Raw genomic sequence first — 17,521 nt, forward strand, 5'->3', positions numbered from 1 at the left:
CACAAGAAGTTGGACATCCACAAGAAGTTGACGAGGAGGCGATTGATTCCCGTGTTGGCAGCAGAGGGCGTCCCCGTGTGAACGTTGTGGGGGCTGCCCGGGCTGCCCGGACGGGCGGGCGACGTCTGCCTGACGTCAGGACGGAGGAAGGGGGACTTCGGTCTGAGCGAATTGGAGGGGGAGCAATGTTCTTCACGTTTCTCTGTGTGTGTGGTTTTTTTAAAATGCCGCTTTTATTTCATTATTTCTCCGCTTTAAGACCCAGAACTCCCTCTCTCTCTCTTTTTGTCTGCTTTTTCTCCTCCTCCTGCTGCTGCTCTTTATTCCGAAAGCAACAAGCGAGCAGCCGCTGACGTCACCGACAAAAAACACAGACGGACACACACGGAGACAACACACGGAGACACACTGAGACACACACACTGAGACACACACACGGAGACACACACACGGAGACACACACACGGAGACACGAAGACACACACACGGATACACACGGAGACGCACACACGGAGACACGAAGACACACACACGGATACACACACGGACACACACGGAGACGAAACAAAGTGGCGAGCAAGGCGGGAGAGGATGAGTCGGTGGTGCTGGACATGAGGAGGCGGAGGAGGAGGAAGAGGGACGGCGATGTAGTTCCCGGCGGAGATTCTTAAACTTCTACACACACCGGCCTCACGCTTTGTTGGTGAGTTCTTCTTCAATGCACACTCGTTCACTTTGCACACCCGTGCGGTGTGTGTAGTGTGTGTGGTGTATGTGTGTAGTGTGTTGTTATTGTGTGTGTGGTGTGTGTGTAGTGTGTGTTGTTAGTGTGTGTGTAGTGTGTGTGTAGTGTGTTGTTATTGTGTGTGTGTGTGGTGTGTGTGTAGTGTGTGTGTAGTGTGTTATTATTGTGTGTGTAGTGTGTGTGTAGTGTGTTGCTATTGTGTGTGTCGTGTGTGTGTTGTGTGTAGTGTGGTGTGTGTAGTGTGTGTGGTGTGTGTGTGGTTTGTGTGTGCGGCGGAGTTTTAAACTCCACATTGTCTTTGCGTTTTTGTGTTTGGTTCACCGCCGCCACCACCACCATCATCACCATCCTCGCCATCATCAACAACTTCATACCAGCGGTGTCAACTTTGGAGCCGCGCCGTTGAATTCGTCGCTTCGTTCGCTGTTGTTGTTGTTGGGTGATGCCTTATTTTGGTTAGGTAAAGTTGTGGGTAAACCGTTGGACAAGAGGCGCCAATCGTCGTCATTTATCCTCAACGCTGTTGACCACGTCTAGAGCAGAGACACCCGTGTGGAGTTTTACGGTGTGAAACATCCACAATAATAACGATTAATAATTATTACACCACGCGAGCTGTGGTGTTATTTAGTCTTCTGTATTCTATTGCCGATTTTAACGGAACAATGTGTTTGGTTTTTTTTTTGTCATAGAATCACACACGCCTCGCACTCGCATTGTCCGGATTATAAGACGCATCCTGTACCAAGCGTGTGCCCGGTGTCAATAATGTTGTTAACTCTTCAACAAAATCTGGTCTCTCTCTCTCTCTACCCTCAAGCAAACCTGATAATACGACGCACCACGTAGCCCACGATCGCTTATAGCCACAATAAAGTGTTTACTGCACAAGAGTAAGAGCGCGTCTTATGATTCTAAACAAAAGGGGGGCAACTTCCAAAGTTTCCTTTCGGGGAGTGGTTCCACGGTTTCCCGGGGACAGACTTTGCAGAAACGTTAAGGGGCGTCGTGCTAATATCTACAATTGTAATCGCTAAAAGTGGCTTTTTATATGTACTTTTGTTTTCATATTCAACTCGGCGGTTGCACTATCCAAGTAAATGTACAACGTTGGTTCGACGTCGATTCATCCGCTGGAATCAGAATCGGATTTCTTTTCCTGGAGGAATCCGAAGAGCGATGAAGCTCTTTGTACAACATTGGGTTCCAACGTCAACCCAACGTTGCATAAATACATTCCTGCGGAGGGAGCTGGTAGAGGAACGTTGGGTTGCTCGGTCAATGGCCAGGGTCAACGGCCAAGGCGTGGTGTATTCCGCAAATATGCCCGACTGTGAGGGCGGGCACAAGCCGGCGTGAGTAGGTTAAACGTTGAGTTTTATAAGGGCACCACGGGGTGACCAGCCCCTTCCCCACCCAGCCCCACCCCTCCCACCCCCCACCCAGCCCCACCCCTCCCACCCCCCACCCAGCCCCACCCCTCCCACCCCCCACCCAGCCCCACCCCTCCCACCCCCCACCCAGCCCCACCCCTCCCACCCCCCACCCAGCCCCACCCCTCCAACCCCCCACCCAGCCCTACCCCTCCCACCCCCCACCCAGCCCCACCCCTCCCACCCCCCACCCAGCCCCACCCCTCCCACCCCCCACCCAGCCCCACCCTCCCCACCCAGCCCCACCCTCCCCTTCCTGCACGACGGACGGACGGACACAATAATCCCCTGTGGGCTAGTGTAACCAGGAGGTTCCTACCAGTATTACTGGGACATCAACCAACTACGACTGTAGTTGAGATAAGAATGATATATTTGTCTTGATAAGGGAGGAACTCGCGTAACATACCACGGTGTCACAATGTACTCGGACTAACAGACCTTTAGTGACCTTTTTCTACATACTGTATAACCATGCTGGGAGGTTGGATGGTGCATTCATTTGTCGAGTCTGTGTCAAACCCACTGATTTTATCCCATGAATAAGCCACGTGCTCTAAACCAATAGAACATTACAGCTGGTATGTTACAGTCTTAGAATTAGTGAAATTTTGACTGCCAGCTTGTATAATCTGTGGAAATGTCCTTTTTGGCGTGTTTAGTTCGTTGTCCCCCCCCGCTCCTCCTATTAGCGCTGTTGGCTACGTGCTGTACGAAAGAAGTTCAACATACATACACACATGCCGGCAGTCAACTTCCTTGGTTTGCGTTTCAGTCATGTGCATGTCGTGTTTCGCAACACGTGAGTCCGTTTAACCATCGTGGGTTCCCCTGCCAAAGCTGCAAATAAAATCTAGTCATTGAAAATTTGTGACATGAAGTTTTGCCATTGACAGCGGCACATGGTTTGTTAAAACACTGTAAATAGGCAATGGTTTAAATAGGCTTTTAGTATATGTATTTTTTACCATCCAAAGCTACGCTGCATTTTGTTGGTGAAGTTTTGCACGCCGCAGGTGTGATTTGGTGATGGTTTAAACATCCCTCGTGATTTTTTTGGGTGAGATAATGGACGCAGCAGCTGAGTTGTTTGTGGTGTGACACACCACCGAGGTGTCTCTGCAATGTCTTGCACACCATCGCGGTATTTTGGCAATGACGCATAGCGGCCCGAGATCGTGTCCCATCCCCGCAGAAGGCGGTCTGTCGGTCGGTCAAGTTACAGCGTCAACCAGGCCACTCGTCCGCACCCCGGGGGCATTGACTTCTCGCACATCCACAGCACTTCACCGCTCTTGGCCCGGCCATACCAGAATCACGAGCTCTCCGCGCTGCTGTCGGTTCTAACGCAGGCCTCTTGAAGTGTTCTTTGGTTCTTTCGGTAAAGTCACGTATAAAGATAAAATAATAAATTAAATAATAGCATACTACGACGTTTCGATTGCAACACAAGCAATCTTCATCAGGTATAAAAGAAATAGCAACAAACATCTAACCAGAAAACTATAGACAGACATACAAGCAGACAGACATCATATATCGTTTTCTGGTTAGATTTTTGTTGCTATTTCTTTTATACCTGATGAAGATTGCTTGTGTTGCAATCGAAACGTCGTAGTATGCTATTATTTAATTTATTATTTTATCTTTATACGTGACTTTACCGAAAGAACCAAAGAATAATTCCTGCAGTCACGAAAGCTCCGAAATTGGTTTTGAAGTGTTGTTGGTTGAGTATCGAGCACAACTCGGGAGAGACGTCGCTTGTTTTTCAGTGGGTGTTTTTTTCTGCTCTCGCTCTCTCTCTGCAACCCCATGCCATCACTTTTGTTTTGGTTGCGAGTGCTTGGCTCACGACATCATCGAGGCCCAAAGTAGAGTTCCTGATTGCTTGCCAAGCTCACTGGCCCAGTACCAGTCCGCTAATTTGACCAGATATATTCCCAGCACTCTTTTGTTGGATCAGCTTCAGCCACCAGAGCCCTTCGTATCACCAAATATGATGCGGTGATGGCCCAATGCCAGCATCAGAGGTGCATTTGATTGTATTCAAGTGATATCCCTGTGACACCTAGGCACCGTAATATTATAGATGGTGAATATTACTGCACAGTACTTAGTTATGCGGATGGTCACCACAACAGACTTGCAGTCCAGACTTTGTCGGATCGATTCAGTTTTACGGCGCTGAAGTTGAGGTTTCTTAAAACTTCCTCGCCTCTGTCCACTCAGCAGTGCGAATGGGTACAACCATAGTCGCGTGTGGTGGTGGTGGTGTAAACTGTGTGGGGAGTAGTAGTGCAAGGGTTAACACACTGCGCTACAAACCCGGCGACCCGAGTTCGATTCCCGCTCACGGCCAACACCGGCGACGATTATCTAAACCGGTGCTGGGCCTCCCCTAGGTGGACTCGGCCTCAAATGAGTACCTGGCGCGGTATGTAAACCTCGTCACTAGGAAGACAGGCGTGGTGCTGGCCATCCACTACCTCGTGTACCGTGCCGGCCTTCATAGGCGCTCGCTAACAGCACTTGCCCCAACCGTCTGTCACAGGCTAGATGGGGGATCTTTGTCTCTGGTGTAAACTGTGGTTATTCTCACCTCTTCCAAGACGGCTGGCCAGCTTCGAAAAGGAGGACAAATTACCCTCTAGAGAGGCTCTCAAGTAGAGGCCCTTCTGCCAGCAGTGGCACGAGCTAATACTTACACGGCCTGCACCTCTACCTATTGCAGTACTTGTGTTTAAATCCATACTTTTAATCGCGTTCCTCTTCGGCACGTGTGTGTGTTTTATGCCATTTGTTTATTATAACTCTTGTGAGCGTTCCGACATCCATCTGCATTTAGTTTCCTCCACCCCACCAACAACCCCTCAGGCCAAAAAACAACGCTCGCCGGCTGAGGGTCTGGTTGGTTGTAGCCCTTTTGTCTTGTAACTAAACCCTGGGCTCCGGTCCCTATTGGCTGTGTGGTTTTTTTATTTCTAGGGCCACATTTTGTTCGAGGGGTTTTCAGTGCAAGATGATAGATGGCTCCATGTGGGTTTGCGTGTCAGTGTCTCGCCGTAGTCTTTAACTCATTGTCTTGGAGCTCGGCGATTCGGTTAGTTACACAACCAAGGCATTGTTGTTTTTTTACAGCGGTGCCCTTCATGCCAACCAAGTTTTCAGAAGCTGATACGTGAGCGAGCAAAATAAAAGGAAAAAAGATTCACATTAGAGACTGCCCTATGGACTAGTTCTCAAGCTTTGCAGCCGGATTCATTGTTGCATGGTGAAATTCTTCACGGCAAGGGAGGTTATTGTGCTCTGGCAACGATTTGCACGGCAAAGTTCTGCGGCCGCAATTGCGTTGGGCAACGAGCAAAAAAACGGTCCCGCTATTAGCAAAAGCGCTGCTTTATCAAAAAAATGTTCCCGAGCACGTGGAGCGAAACGTCGGACATGAACAACCCGGACACAACACGGCCGTGAAAATAAACACGTGTATTCGAGCAAAATCATGGAAGCGCGCAACAAATTGTAGAGAGATGAGTGCGCAGGATGGCACGTAGGAACAGGAAGAGGCATCTTGTCTTTCGGGGAACAAACGCAAACCGGGAGACGTCACAGCAGGAAAAGTCAGCTAGAGCAGCATACATTAGGTGACGTCACTCGAAGAGATGGATGGTGGTTGATGTTTTGAGATTGGTGATGGAATGGTAGCCAAAGTGCCCCAGACGATCACCATCACAGAGGTGGAGTCATACTATCGGATCTCGTTGCAGGAGTTGGATGGTTTGTGGCATTGTTGGACCACGTGGGATAGCGACGATGCTGTGCAGGCTTCATCCAGCAGTGGATAAACAATGACTTGTGATGATGGTTCATCTGTTAACCGCACCTGCGATATGCACTGTTGGCGACATACAGTGTGAAATAAGTTTAAAATACATACATACGAAAGTTCTATGTTTGAACGTGTTCTTAATATTTACCAATGGATTTCATGCTCAAAATAACTGCATGGATGTGTTGACGCCGTGTGTAGAGGGGTCGGGTGTTTATTTACATTGGGCAAGCCATTTGATTCCAAGAATATGGGTTACCCACTTTTTTTCCCAACGTGAAAAAAGTGTTAAATTCTGAGAAAATGGACCAAAACGTACATCCGATTTGATGTGTCCTCTTTTCGTGGAACGTTTTAAATGATTCAGTGTGTGTGTGTGGCGTGCGAGCTTTTGCCACAGACTGAAGCTTCAGACGTAGACACGCAACACGTTCGCCTACCCTCCCCTCCCTCTCACCAACCCAGCACAGGAACTCATTTCCTTGGACACTCATTAGCAGATGATTTTTTGGCAGCGTCAGTTTTGCTTAAACCAGGATGTGACGAGATCTTTTCTTTTGTGGGTTTTAAGTGGAGTGGAATCACGTGGCAGTAGCGGGTCGCCCTTGTTATGTTCACAGGACTGGTTACTGCAGCCTGCACCCCATTGGTTATCAATCGTTAAGACATCTATAATGTTAATACATACATACATCGGTTTGATTAAACAAAGTAGTTGTACTTACGTGCCCATGTCTAATTTGTGTTTTCGATTATTTACCTTCTAAAAAAAAATCCTGCCATGTCTCGCACCCCCAGGGAGTGCGTGTATTCCAGGTCAAGAAGAACTTGGTTAGCATATTGTTTCTCACGTTAGCAATGCCACGGATGCTCCGTTATCATAATTGTCGAGTGAACACGTCGGTGGGTTTTTTTTACGGATGGGTGCATGGAACAATCTTAATTTTAGAACTTAATTTTAGAACTTTCGTGACTGCAGGAATTATTATTTGCATGGAACAAATTAATGTGTAAAGACAATAACCCCCCCCCCACCGCAGCTCGCTCTGTTTACAGATTTAAAGCTCCCAGTTGCTCGAATCTCCGATAATACAACAGCTCCTCTGTGCAAATTCACTCTCTTGGCAGACATTGGGTAAAGTTTGTATGACATTACTCGGCGCTAAATCGATTTGCGTGTAGTCGTATAACGACTTCATGTTTGTCTTTCGCCCTAAAAAAAAAGAGATTCGTCACTCGCCCGCTGGGCTTGTCATTTCGACGTCCGTCTACGATGGAATCGGGTTCATTGCTACTCGAGCATGTTGCTCCTCTGCCTTGTAATTCACACACATTTGATGTCAGAGCCCGTGTGATGTTTCACGCCATTTAATTTAAATGCTTTTGTACCTGGGTACCCGTTGTCAAGAGGGATACTGCCGTGATGTAATGGTGAGCGCACTGGAATTTCAACGCAGAATTTGGATCGGTTCAAATCAATCGATCTCCTGGCGTGGCAGTTTAAATTGCGGACAACGTTGTGATATCCCCTCCTCTGGCTCTGGCCACCCAGGAGTTAGCCGATCAGCGTGTCACATGCGGTGGTCGGGCAAAGTGTGGGTACTCGCAACCACTTGCAATATTTTCTGGCCAGCGTGGAAGACGAGGTCAAAAATACCCTCCAGAGGGACTCCTGGAGCTTCCTCGAGTGGACGCCTTTCCATCAGCAGGGGCGTGAGCAGGAAATTGCAGTCCTGCACCTTAACCTTTTTCCCATTTGCAGGATTCCAGCACTGTGGCTGTAAGAGCTGTATTTATTTATAAGCGGAGGTCACAATTGTAATTCGCAAGCGAACTCCCTCACCCCCAGGCATGCATAATTTCTCACGTACTGTATTGTCGGCAATTTTTTGTTGTTTTCAAAGCTGCATCTGTCGACTTGACACAGCCAGGTATGACGAATATAGCACATTGCGCGTTCCTGCTTTGCGTTCCATTTACATTGTGACGTTCCCTTTTCTGGTTGAAATTCTTGACTGCAGTACAGTACTATATTATTGCTCAGGTGGAGCGGTGGCACAGTGGTTGGCGCACCGCACTGCTCCGCACCCGGCAAACCTGAGTTCAATTCCACACCAGGGCTAACAAACATGGGTGGCGAGTGATATTGGAAACGGGCCTTGACTGACCGCCCAGCACCAACTTATTGGTCAACAACGCCCGTGACTTACAAAACACGAGGGAGGGGGGCTTTCATCCAGCAGTGGATTGAGAAAGCACTGCTACTGATACATATTTCTTTCCATATTGTATTGCCATAGCAGAGACGATGCCATACATATTTTCATGTTTTATGGAAGATTCCAGATGTACAATGGAGATGCAGTTAATTTGCACGATCAGAATCAGAATATTTATTTATACTGGAGAAATCCGATGAGCTATAAAGCTTTTTCACAGATGTCCAGTAAGATGCTGGTGATGTTGATTTAAAGGGTCATATGCACCCTGAAATATGCGCAGGGTCAATATTAACGCTTTGTTATAACCGCAAAACATTGCAATTTTTACTGATGCAACGTTGGGAACGTGATGTTCTTACCGGGCTCATCCTCTTGATTTTCGGTGAATATTTCTGTTGCCGCAATAACGGGCCAGCAAATGGGAAAGAGAGAGAGAGTAGAGCCAGCAGGCTCTTTTTGGCTCCGAAGAACTGAGGTCATTTATTTTTAACAACGGGTCGGAACAATGTGGTAGATAAACACCAGTGTAACGTCACAATTGATCACGTTCGCAACTGCCGATGTGTGTTTACGTCCATGTACAATTCTCAATTTCAGAAATATATATTTTGAAAAAAGGTATGCATTTATACACACATACTGTACTAAAACACATTCCTGCGGAGGGGGCTGGTAGGAACGTTGGGTTGCTCGGTCAATGGCCAGGGTCAACGGCGGCGTGGTGTATTCCGCAAATATGCCTGACTGAGGGCGGGCACAAGCCGGCGTGAGTAGGTTAAACGTTGAGTTTTATAAGGGCACCACGACGGACGGACACAATACTCCCCTGTGGGCTGGTGGAACCAGGTGGTTCCTACCAGTATAATGGATGCCTGTCACAGTTGCTATCACGGTTAGCAATCTGCAGGTGGCCGGTTCGATTCGATCTCCCGGTGTGGCAGGTCAAACAAGTTTCTTAAATAATCACACCCCACCACCTCACCCTCCACACTCCATTTCTGTCCACCCAGCACCACTGGACCGAGTCGAGACCCAGCCACTGGAACACAGCGTGTGTGGAGTATATCGAGGGCTGCCACCCTGGGGTTAAAATAATCGTTGAGTGAAGCCTGCAGTGAGCTTTAAAATTGCGCATGGCCCTGCCCCGATGTTCGTCCGTGCGTGCCCAACTGGCAGCAGATTTGAAAATGTCTCCGTGAGCGCCGCTTTCTGCGAGGGCAGAGCAGACACTCAACGGCGGGGGGGGGGGGTTCATCGCGGAGAGGAAATCTTCGAAGGGGGCAGACCGCTTGGTTCGCCATGGCTTGCCCATTACCCCGAGTAGAGCGGTGGGCACACTGGATAGTGCTCCATCCTATGAACCCCCCCCCCCCTCCATAATGAGTTGAGTTTGATTCCCGGCCACGGCTAACATCAGTGATGAGTGACATCAAAACCAGACCCTCTCTCCAACATCGTCTCCTCACTTCATCAACACGCACTGACCGGCATGGTGGAGTATGCTCAAAACAATACCTGTGACCGACGCAGCATGAATAGACCTTCATCCAGCAGTGGATTGACAAGGTGATAATCATTTAATATCTTGAAATACTTTACTACATTACTAGAGTAAGATTATATACTGTATACAATTCGTACTGTACTTGCTTGGCCTAATGGGTCTCATACCTGCCAACCCCTTATCAGTGCTGCCTACCTTCATACAGACTAATCTTATTGATCACCCTTATACATCTCAACGTTCATCCTGCAAAGTCCCATCACAAGGGAGAAACACAAACAAATAGACAAAATTTGTGTCCGTATTGAAACGTCTGTACGCCGTATAGACCTGAAAACTCAATGTCCCTGTACAAGAATACGGATAAACCGAATGGGTTGACAGCTATGGGGTCAATCAAAACCTCTAGATTTCCAGTCTGTGGCACTGTACGTGGGCTTATGCCTTTTAAAAAATAAAATAAACTTGAATGTGTAAGAAGAATGCACCAAACCGAGTGGTCTTGTAAAGGAGGGAAGGCTATAGCCTGGCTTGAAACCTCAGGAATGTTTTGCGGTTGGTAATCCAGCTGAAAGCAGCATTCCATCACTGCCCGTGGCTGCCCGCCTTGCCGGCCCCATCATTAGTAATCCACAGAGGTGTGGACTCGAGTCATGTGACTTGGACTCGAGTCAGACTCGAGTCATGAATTTGATGACTTGCGACTCGACTTGGACTTGCATAACAATGACTTTGTCCCACCTATGAGATGTGGACTCGAGTCATGTGACTTGGACTCGAGTCAGACTCGAGTCATGAATTTGATGACTTGCGACTCGACTTGGACTTGCATAACAATGACTTTGTCCCACCTATGAGATGTGGACTCGAGTCATGTGACTTGGACTCGAGTCAGACTCGAGTCATGAATTTGATGACTTGCGACTCGACTTGGACTTGCATAACAATGACTTTGTCCCACCTATGAGATGTGGACTCGAGTCATGTGACTTGGACTCGAGTCAGACTCGAGTCATGAATTTGATGACTTGCGACTCGACTTGGACTTGCATAACAATGACTTTGTCCCACCTCTGGTAATCCACCCGTTGCCATGACCGCTTGGTGTCAGCAACGTACGTATATGACCCTCAGTGTACATGTCAATCCACCGCTGGATGCCAATCAACCACCGGATGTCAATCGAGCGCTAGATGGGGATTAGGGCCTCCTCTCTACGCCGTGCGGGTCTTCGAGGGTTTTTGTTTTTTTAATCTCGATGCACCACCACTGCCCAGTCAACACGGAACGTTGTGCCAACGTTAGCCCAACATTGGCACGTTTATACGTCGGGTGAACGGTGTCGGCTGGTGAAGGCCGAGTGCACATTTTGGATCGTGGTGCGGTACAACAAATGGATTTTTCTGCACTGCCTTCTGCTGACAGCTTCGCCACGTAGCAGCATCAGCAGCCGACAACACCTGCGCCACGCGTGGTGGTCGCGTCCCCTCCCAGCAGTATCCGGGCACCGATCGTGCCCTTGGCTTCTGAGAATTTAATCAGATTGTGTGCGCATTCTTGGGGATTTGGTCATTGGCGTTTGATTCAATTATTGTGCAGTAGTAAGGTATGTGACTACCAACCCCACCACCACCACTCCCTTTTTTCAAATTTAGTTGTTCTGGTTTGGAATCACAATTGGATTCAAGAATCGACACTTTAAGTTTTACACAGCATTACTGTCCTATTTTATAACCACGGCTTTCAGCTTTAATTGTTTGTACCACATAAAAAATTCAGTGATCACAGTGAACCTCTTTTTGGCCGTACTGTACAGACTCGCTCAGACATGACCTAAATTAAAAACCTTGTGTTTTTTTAGGGCATCGAAGAAGGTAAAGGCACAGCCCAGAATGGCCCCCATTCTATAAATCTGAAGACGATTTATTTGTATACAGACGTCTTCTAAGAGTGGGGGTTCGATACCGACCCTGATGCCTGTATATTTGGAGTTTGGATGTCTCTCTCCCCTTGCTCGCGTGGATTTTTCTGCGGGTCCTCCGGTTGTTCTCTCCACATTTAGAATCAACGTACATTTAAAGTATTTGGCTGCTATCAATTTCCACGTGATAATCCACTTGTGGCCAGGTCGCGTCTGAAAAAGAGCTCCATAGCTCGGTGGGCCTTTCCTGTTAAAATACAATGCTTAATAGTTGAACTGGTGCAAGCAGCATTGCACGGTTGGCTATCAAACCATTCCCAGTCTACAATCGTCTTGGGCATGATGGCAGCGATGTGGTTCAGGAGCTCGATGCCAAAGTCGAGTTCTCTGCCGTTGGCCATGACTAAGGGCATCAGGAAAGGAGAGTTTGTGAAATCTTGCTGTTCCTCCTCCGTTGAAGGAGCGCAGAAGACAGTGGTTTACTATCTATTCTAGATTTGAAGCTTTCGTGACTGCAAGGATTCATACTTTGTTTTTTTTCAGTAAAGTTACGTAGGTAAAACAGTCAATAAAATAAAATAAATGAAAACAACTAAATTAAATCACAATTAGTTGTTTTCATTTATTTTATTTTATTGATTGTTTTACCTACATGACTTTACCGAAAAAAACAAAGAGTATGGTTTACTGTCGTTTGTGGCCAGGTCGCTTCTGAAAAAGAGCTATACAGTGGAGCTAAGTTGGCCCTACCTGGTAAAATAAATATAGTTTTAAGTCAGTTGATGGAGCCGTTTTGTGATCACGCCTGCAATGTGTCTTGGTCTAGCTCACGATTGTAAACGTTGGTTGTCACCAAAAGGTTTGCAAGATGATTTTCAACCAGTTCTTGTGTAGGCAATGTGAACATTTTCGTCGGTAACTCTCGGGGTTTTTTCTGAGAAAATTGTATATAATTGCACGTTAGTGTTTGTAATATTGTGTCACCCTGTCTAAACGTTTTTAAACACAATCGCGAGCGATCCTCCGCTTTGCAACTCATTTCCGCGCGATTGGTTACAGCCGTCTTCCCACGCGTGACTTCACAAAGGGGCACGTTCATGCGAAACAAACGAGCTCGCTTGGCCCGGCTCTCTCGCTCAGTTTGTCAAAACCATGTTTTTTTTTAACACGGCCGTTGGACCGCTGACTCGTTTCGCATTAATTAACGTACACCAGACATGCATCTCTCCAACAAGAAAGAAAGGTGGAGACGGGGAGTGCGCCATTTCCTCTGGCTAACATCTGGTGCCAATCTTTGTCCATGCAAGCGGTCCTTCTGCGGTCTGTCAGGAATGTTAACACGGAAGTGGAGGCTCTCGAAGCCCAATGTTTTTGGACATGCAGCTGCTATTGTCAAATACATTATTATTGCATCACAGGTTTGTTGAGATTATTTTGGTTGTTTTGGTACTATGAATGTTCAAATGATGGGCCACTTTGTTGAGCTCTCATTTGTGGCCAGGTCGCTTCTGAAAAATAAGTGAATACCTCAGTGGGCTTTGTCTTGTAGGATGTGGGATGGTTTTGTTGTATTTGTGTTTGGGTGCTTTTTTACCTTTCTTGTACGTTGCACTACTACCGTGTGTTTGTACTGGACACCTGTGAAAAAGAGCTTAACAGCTCATCGGATTCCTCCACTAGAAATACATATTCGCATTTTGACTCTGATAATATTCCTGAACTGTAGGATTTTCTTCAAGTTGTTAAGTCCTCGTTTTACCGCAAGTCAGCTCACATGGTTAAGCATAAATCAACTAAAAAAAATGTCTTGACATAAAAAAATGTCTTGACATTTTTTTGGGAGTTGACATCGTTATTAAAGCGTATAACAGTTCACCCCGACTGAGAGTTTGATAAATTGTCGCGATTTTGGGAGTCGTAATTCAATTGCGAAAATCTTTACGGGGTGTATATTTTTTATTTGTTTAAACGCCGTGGCGAATTGCAGCCCCCACGATGCCATCGGCTGCAGAGGTCACACAAAACAATTTCTTGCAACACGTACAGGGCAATAAAAAAATAAACTCGACACATTCCTCAATAACACTGCTTTGAAACCACAAAGTATAGCCCGCACCAGACCGGTTACTAGGAACCACTGGAACAGGTGTCTGTCCTTTGAGGCCCCCTTGCAGGAGTGTACACAGATCTGGCGAGACCGTCAGTCTGGCCCAAGGTAGTTTCCACTGAGGCCTATTCAATTCAAATTTATACGTGGCACCTATGTTAACATGTTAAAACAATTCAACTGTTTTTAGTTCACCAGGTAATGCCCACTGGGCTATATAGCTTTTTTTCAGAAGCAACCTGGCCACAAATGATAGTCCAACGAAGTGCCTTATCATGTGCAAATGTATAGCAGCCAAATACTGTAAATGCACATTGATTCTAAATGTGGAGGAAAAAACTGGAGGACCCGGAAAAAAATCCATGTGACCATGAGAACATGCAAACGTCAAATATACAGCAAGCGTCAGGGTTAGGATCGAACCCACGACCTCCTGTATACCAACCGAGGTAGTTAACATCCTGCCACTGCTTATGACCAATGATAGAAGAGCGAAATTCATGGAGGTGTCCCCAGATTATCCCAGATGTCCCCCGGGGTTCGTTTCAGTCCTACCTCCATGCACCTTTTAGCTATACCCAGACGTTGCAAAACTCTCCCGGGAGATCACAGACTTTATTTTTGAACAAGCGTCTTGTCGTACCAATCTCACCCCTTCAGTTGAAACGACTCTGTGGGCCATGAAACACGACGCACTGGCAAAACGTCAACACGCTCTACTTCAAACCTTTAATATTACGGCCAAAAGAAGACCATATGGCTAACTGGATAGGTCCTGACCCCCCCCCCCCCCCCTTGTGGAAGCAGTGGCGCAAGCACCCCTTTTAGCCCAAGCTACTATTAAGCCACTGAAGCCACACGCTTGAAGGGAGGGAATGGAAGTTCGAGACCAGGTTCGGTCTCCCTTCCTACGAAACCTAAAACGAGGGGAGCAGGGGACGGGGAGGTCGGAAGATGGGGATGGGTGTAAAGAGGGGCAGCGCCCCGCAGCCATGAACGAGCGGGGAGCGGACCCATGAGCGGTGGAAGGTTAGCGCATGAGCCCATATTCCGCATGTATATTATTTTATTTGTAGGGTTTATCTTTCCTCCCCTCTTTGCTCATTCTCCCCCTTCTCTCCCCGGCCCTTGGGTTTCCCTCAGTATGTTAGTTGCCTTTTTCCTCTTCCCCCTTTTTCCTCCCCTCCCCTCCCCCATATACATCCTCATGCTCCTATGCGTGGTCAGTGATGGACTGGGACAAAAAATCGTCCCAGGTATTTGTAAACACACCGGGCCTAAATTGCCGTGCGATCTCATTGGCCGGTGAGGAAGAATCTTTGAGGCTGCCAAATATACGGGGACTTAATGCCAACTGAGAGCGTAAATACGCAATGAAGCGTACACATTAGAGCTTATAAAATATCGTAATAAAAAAAAGCCCTATGTTTTGCTCCGATCAAATTCGCAATTTTCCCCATACAGACCGGCCCACCGGCCCTCAGAATGGACCGGCCGACTGGGGCCTTTTCCCTATGGACTGCTGCCCTATGGCCAGTCCGGGCCTGCGCTTGATCCCTACTTGGCTGGGGCAGCGTGTCCAATCCACCCCCCCCCTTACCCCCCACGTATGATTGCCGCCACGCCGAATTGGAGTTGCTATTCAAGGAGTTTCCGTTCCTCCTCCAATGGCAATAGCAGTATTGTCTCGGAGCTCATGTTGTGTCGTGATGAAAAAGAAAAATATTATGCAATAGAGAGGCTGCGAAGAAGGGGCATTTCCCGCAACGTCACCTATTATGTACTGGTCTTGTTTAAGGCCACAATGTCGTTGACAAACAGTGGTTGAATTTTCATGTGTTGTCTGTGATTGTGTACTACCGCCAACGCAAGCAGCAGCATCGCCAAACAATTTGTCACAACACATACCGACTTGAAAATTCGCGATTCTTACAGACGCGATATGATGCAGCCATCGTGAGCGTAACAATCGATCTTAACGGAATAATCGATGCATTGTTAACGTGTCTAATACTGCAGTAGAATGGTAGCGGTTAGCCCTGGCCTTGGTTAAATTTTTGGCGTTTTTTTGTGTGGGGGGAAAAAATATCACATTTTAAAGCTATTGGAAAGGCCTTTGGCAGTTGTTCCAGTGTTGTACTGTGTTGGACTGACGATTTTGTACTCAAAACAAGCGTGTTTTTCTGTCTTTTTCTGTCTTTTTATGAGACAACTGTCAAATGTTAGCAAGGAATCGGTACAAATACTCAGTAAGGCTGTCGTTTTGTCACGAACTCGTGAATAATTCATGCTCACGGCTCTTGTGAGATGTTTTCGGAAAATAACTTCATGTACAGCCTACTTCCCACGGAATGATTAATACCAAAGTTTGGGTTGTGTGAAGGTTTGTTTAACATTTTGCAGCACATATAAACATGGCAAAACTCAGGAAAATAACTAATGTATATGTAGTGACATCGCGGGATGTCACTGTGTAATGCCGGGCCTACAGAGGCACGGCGTGCAGTGCATTGACATTGTGGACACCACGAGGATGTGGGTGCAGTACCGGCCCTAGAGGGGCTCTGTCAGCGCTTATTGACAGCGCTGGATGGCATCACGCTTGGCGTACAATGCCAGCATGAGAGGACCGGGTGGGAGAGTGCTGGCCAAAGGAAAGGTGTTACTAGAGGCTGTGCACTCTGGTTGACCCAAGAGGACGCGTGACCGGTTAAGTCTACAGAGGGCCCCCCAGTGGGGGCTTGGGGTGGTCACGTGGTCAGGGTCCAGATCCTGCTAGAGGATTCCAGAGGGACCGGCGTTGTTGTTCATCCTGAAGAAGCCTTCGTCTACGTTCTACGTCCTACAGAGTCTCCAACATGTGGACCTGGACCCAAGCTGTGGTCCAGTCCATTGTAACTAGTTACGTTGTAATTAGCGTAGTCAGCCTGGTGGTCACCACCATAGGTTGCTATTCTGTTGAGGGGCAGTTACTCCGTGTGTTGGTGTTAATAAATGTGTTGCCTCCAAAGAGTATGTCTACGACTCAGTTGAACTCACTAAATATACATCTGTGGCCTGAGCTATCTGTGTTGTTTTGCCATTTCCTAGGCGCACAGTGGTTTGTTTTGAAGGCTTGCGCAATCTTTGTTTGAATTGCATCCAAAGACCGTTTTTCTTCGAATGTCAGTTCCCTCTCACCCCCGCGTTAACTGCCCCTTGGCTTGAGGCTCAATGAGATAACTTGAACCACACAGGCGCCTTGAGCCCCAAAACATGTGACCTTATTCGCTGGGACTATCCCTTTCCTGTTTTCCAGTGAGGTCAGCGTGTGTTGGAATTTTGCACACACGCAAGCCTTGGCTTGACATTTTCACTGTCAGCTTAACCCCCCACCACCCCGCTCGCACCCCCCCCTGCCTCCCCCCACCCGGCCATTACAGATTGATCGTGTGGTGCCAATGGTTTTTAACAACAGACCCAAAGTGAGAGGTCTCACCAGAGATTTATATTCATTTAATGTAATTGTATTTGTTGTTAAATGAATAACATGGTACAAATGAAACGTTACATATTTTTATCATTTCTTCATATCAAATGAGCAAAAGGTAAAGGTGCAGCCCTGAGCTTTCCTGCTCCTACCTCTGCTGTAGGATAGGCCTCCACTAGAGGGAGCTCTAGAGAACACCTCTTTCTATAGAGAGATTATTTTGGCCTACTCTTCCATGTCTGCCAGACGACGTCTTGGAAGAAGTGTTGGCATCCACACGCGCTTCTCCAG

At 47.4% G+C, this 17,521-nt stretch overlaps 1 protein-coding gene across 2 annotated transcripts in view; it reads left to right on the forward strand.

Moving 5' to 3' along the window:
- The first annotated feature begins 204 nt into the window (after window positions 1–204).
- The window catches only part of LOC144723548 (ras and Rab interactor 2-like), a 37,339-nt gene continuing 20,022 nt past the window's right edge, over window positions 205–17,521 (forward strand). Inside the window, exon 1 of one of the 2 annotated variants that reach the window (XM_078602384.1) lies at window positions 205–703. The gene's annotated coding sequence lies outside the window, so the exon portion shown is untranslated. The remainder of the gene's footprint in view (window positions 704–17,521) is intronic. The other variant, XM_078602383.1, reaches the window with a different exon arrangement.

This window comes from Lampetra planeri, chromosome 18 (genome assembly GCF_965212315.1).
Source record: "Lampetra planeri chromosome 18, kcLamPlan1.2.h2, whole genome shotgun sequence".
NCBI classification, from domain to species: Eukaryota; Metazoa; Chordata; class Hyperoartia; order Petromyzontiformes; family Petromyzontidae; genus Lampetra; species Lampetra planeri.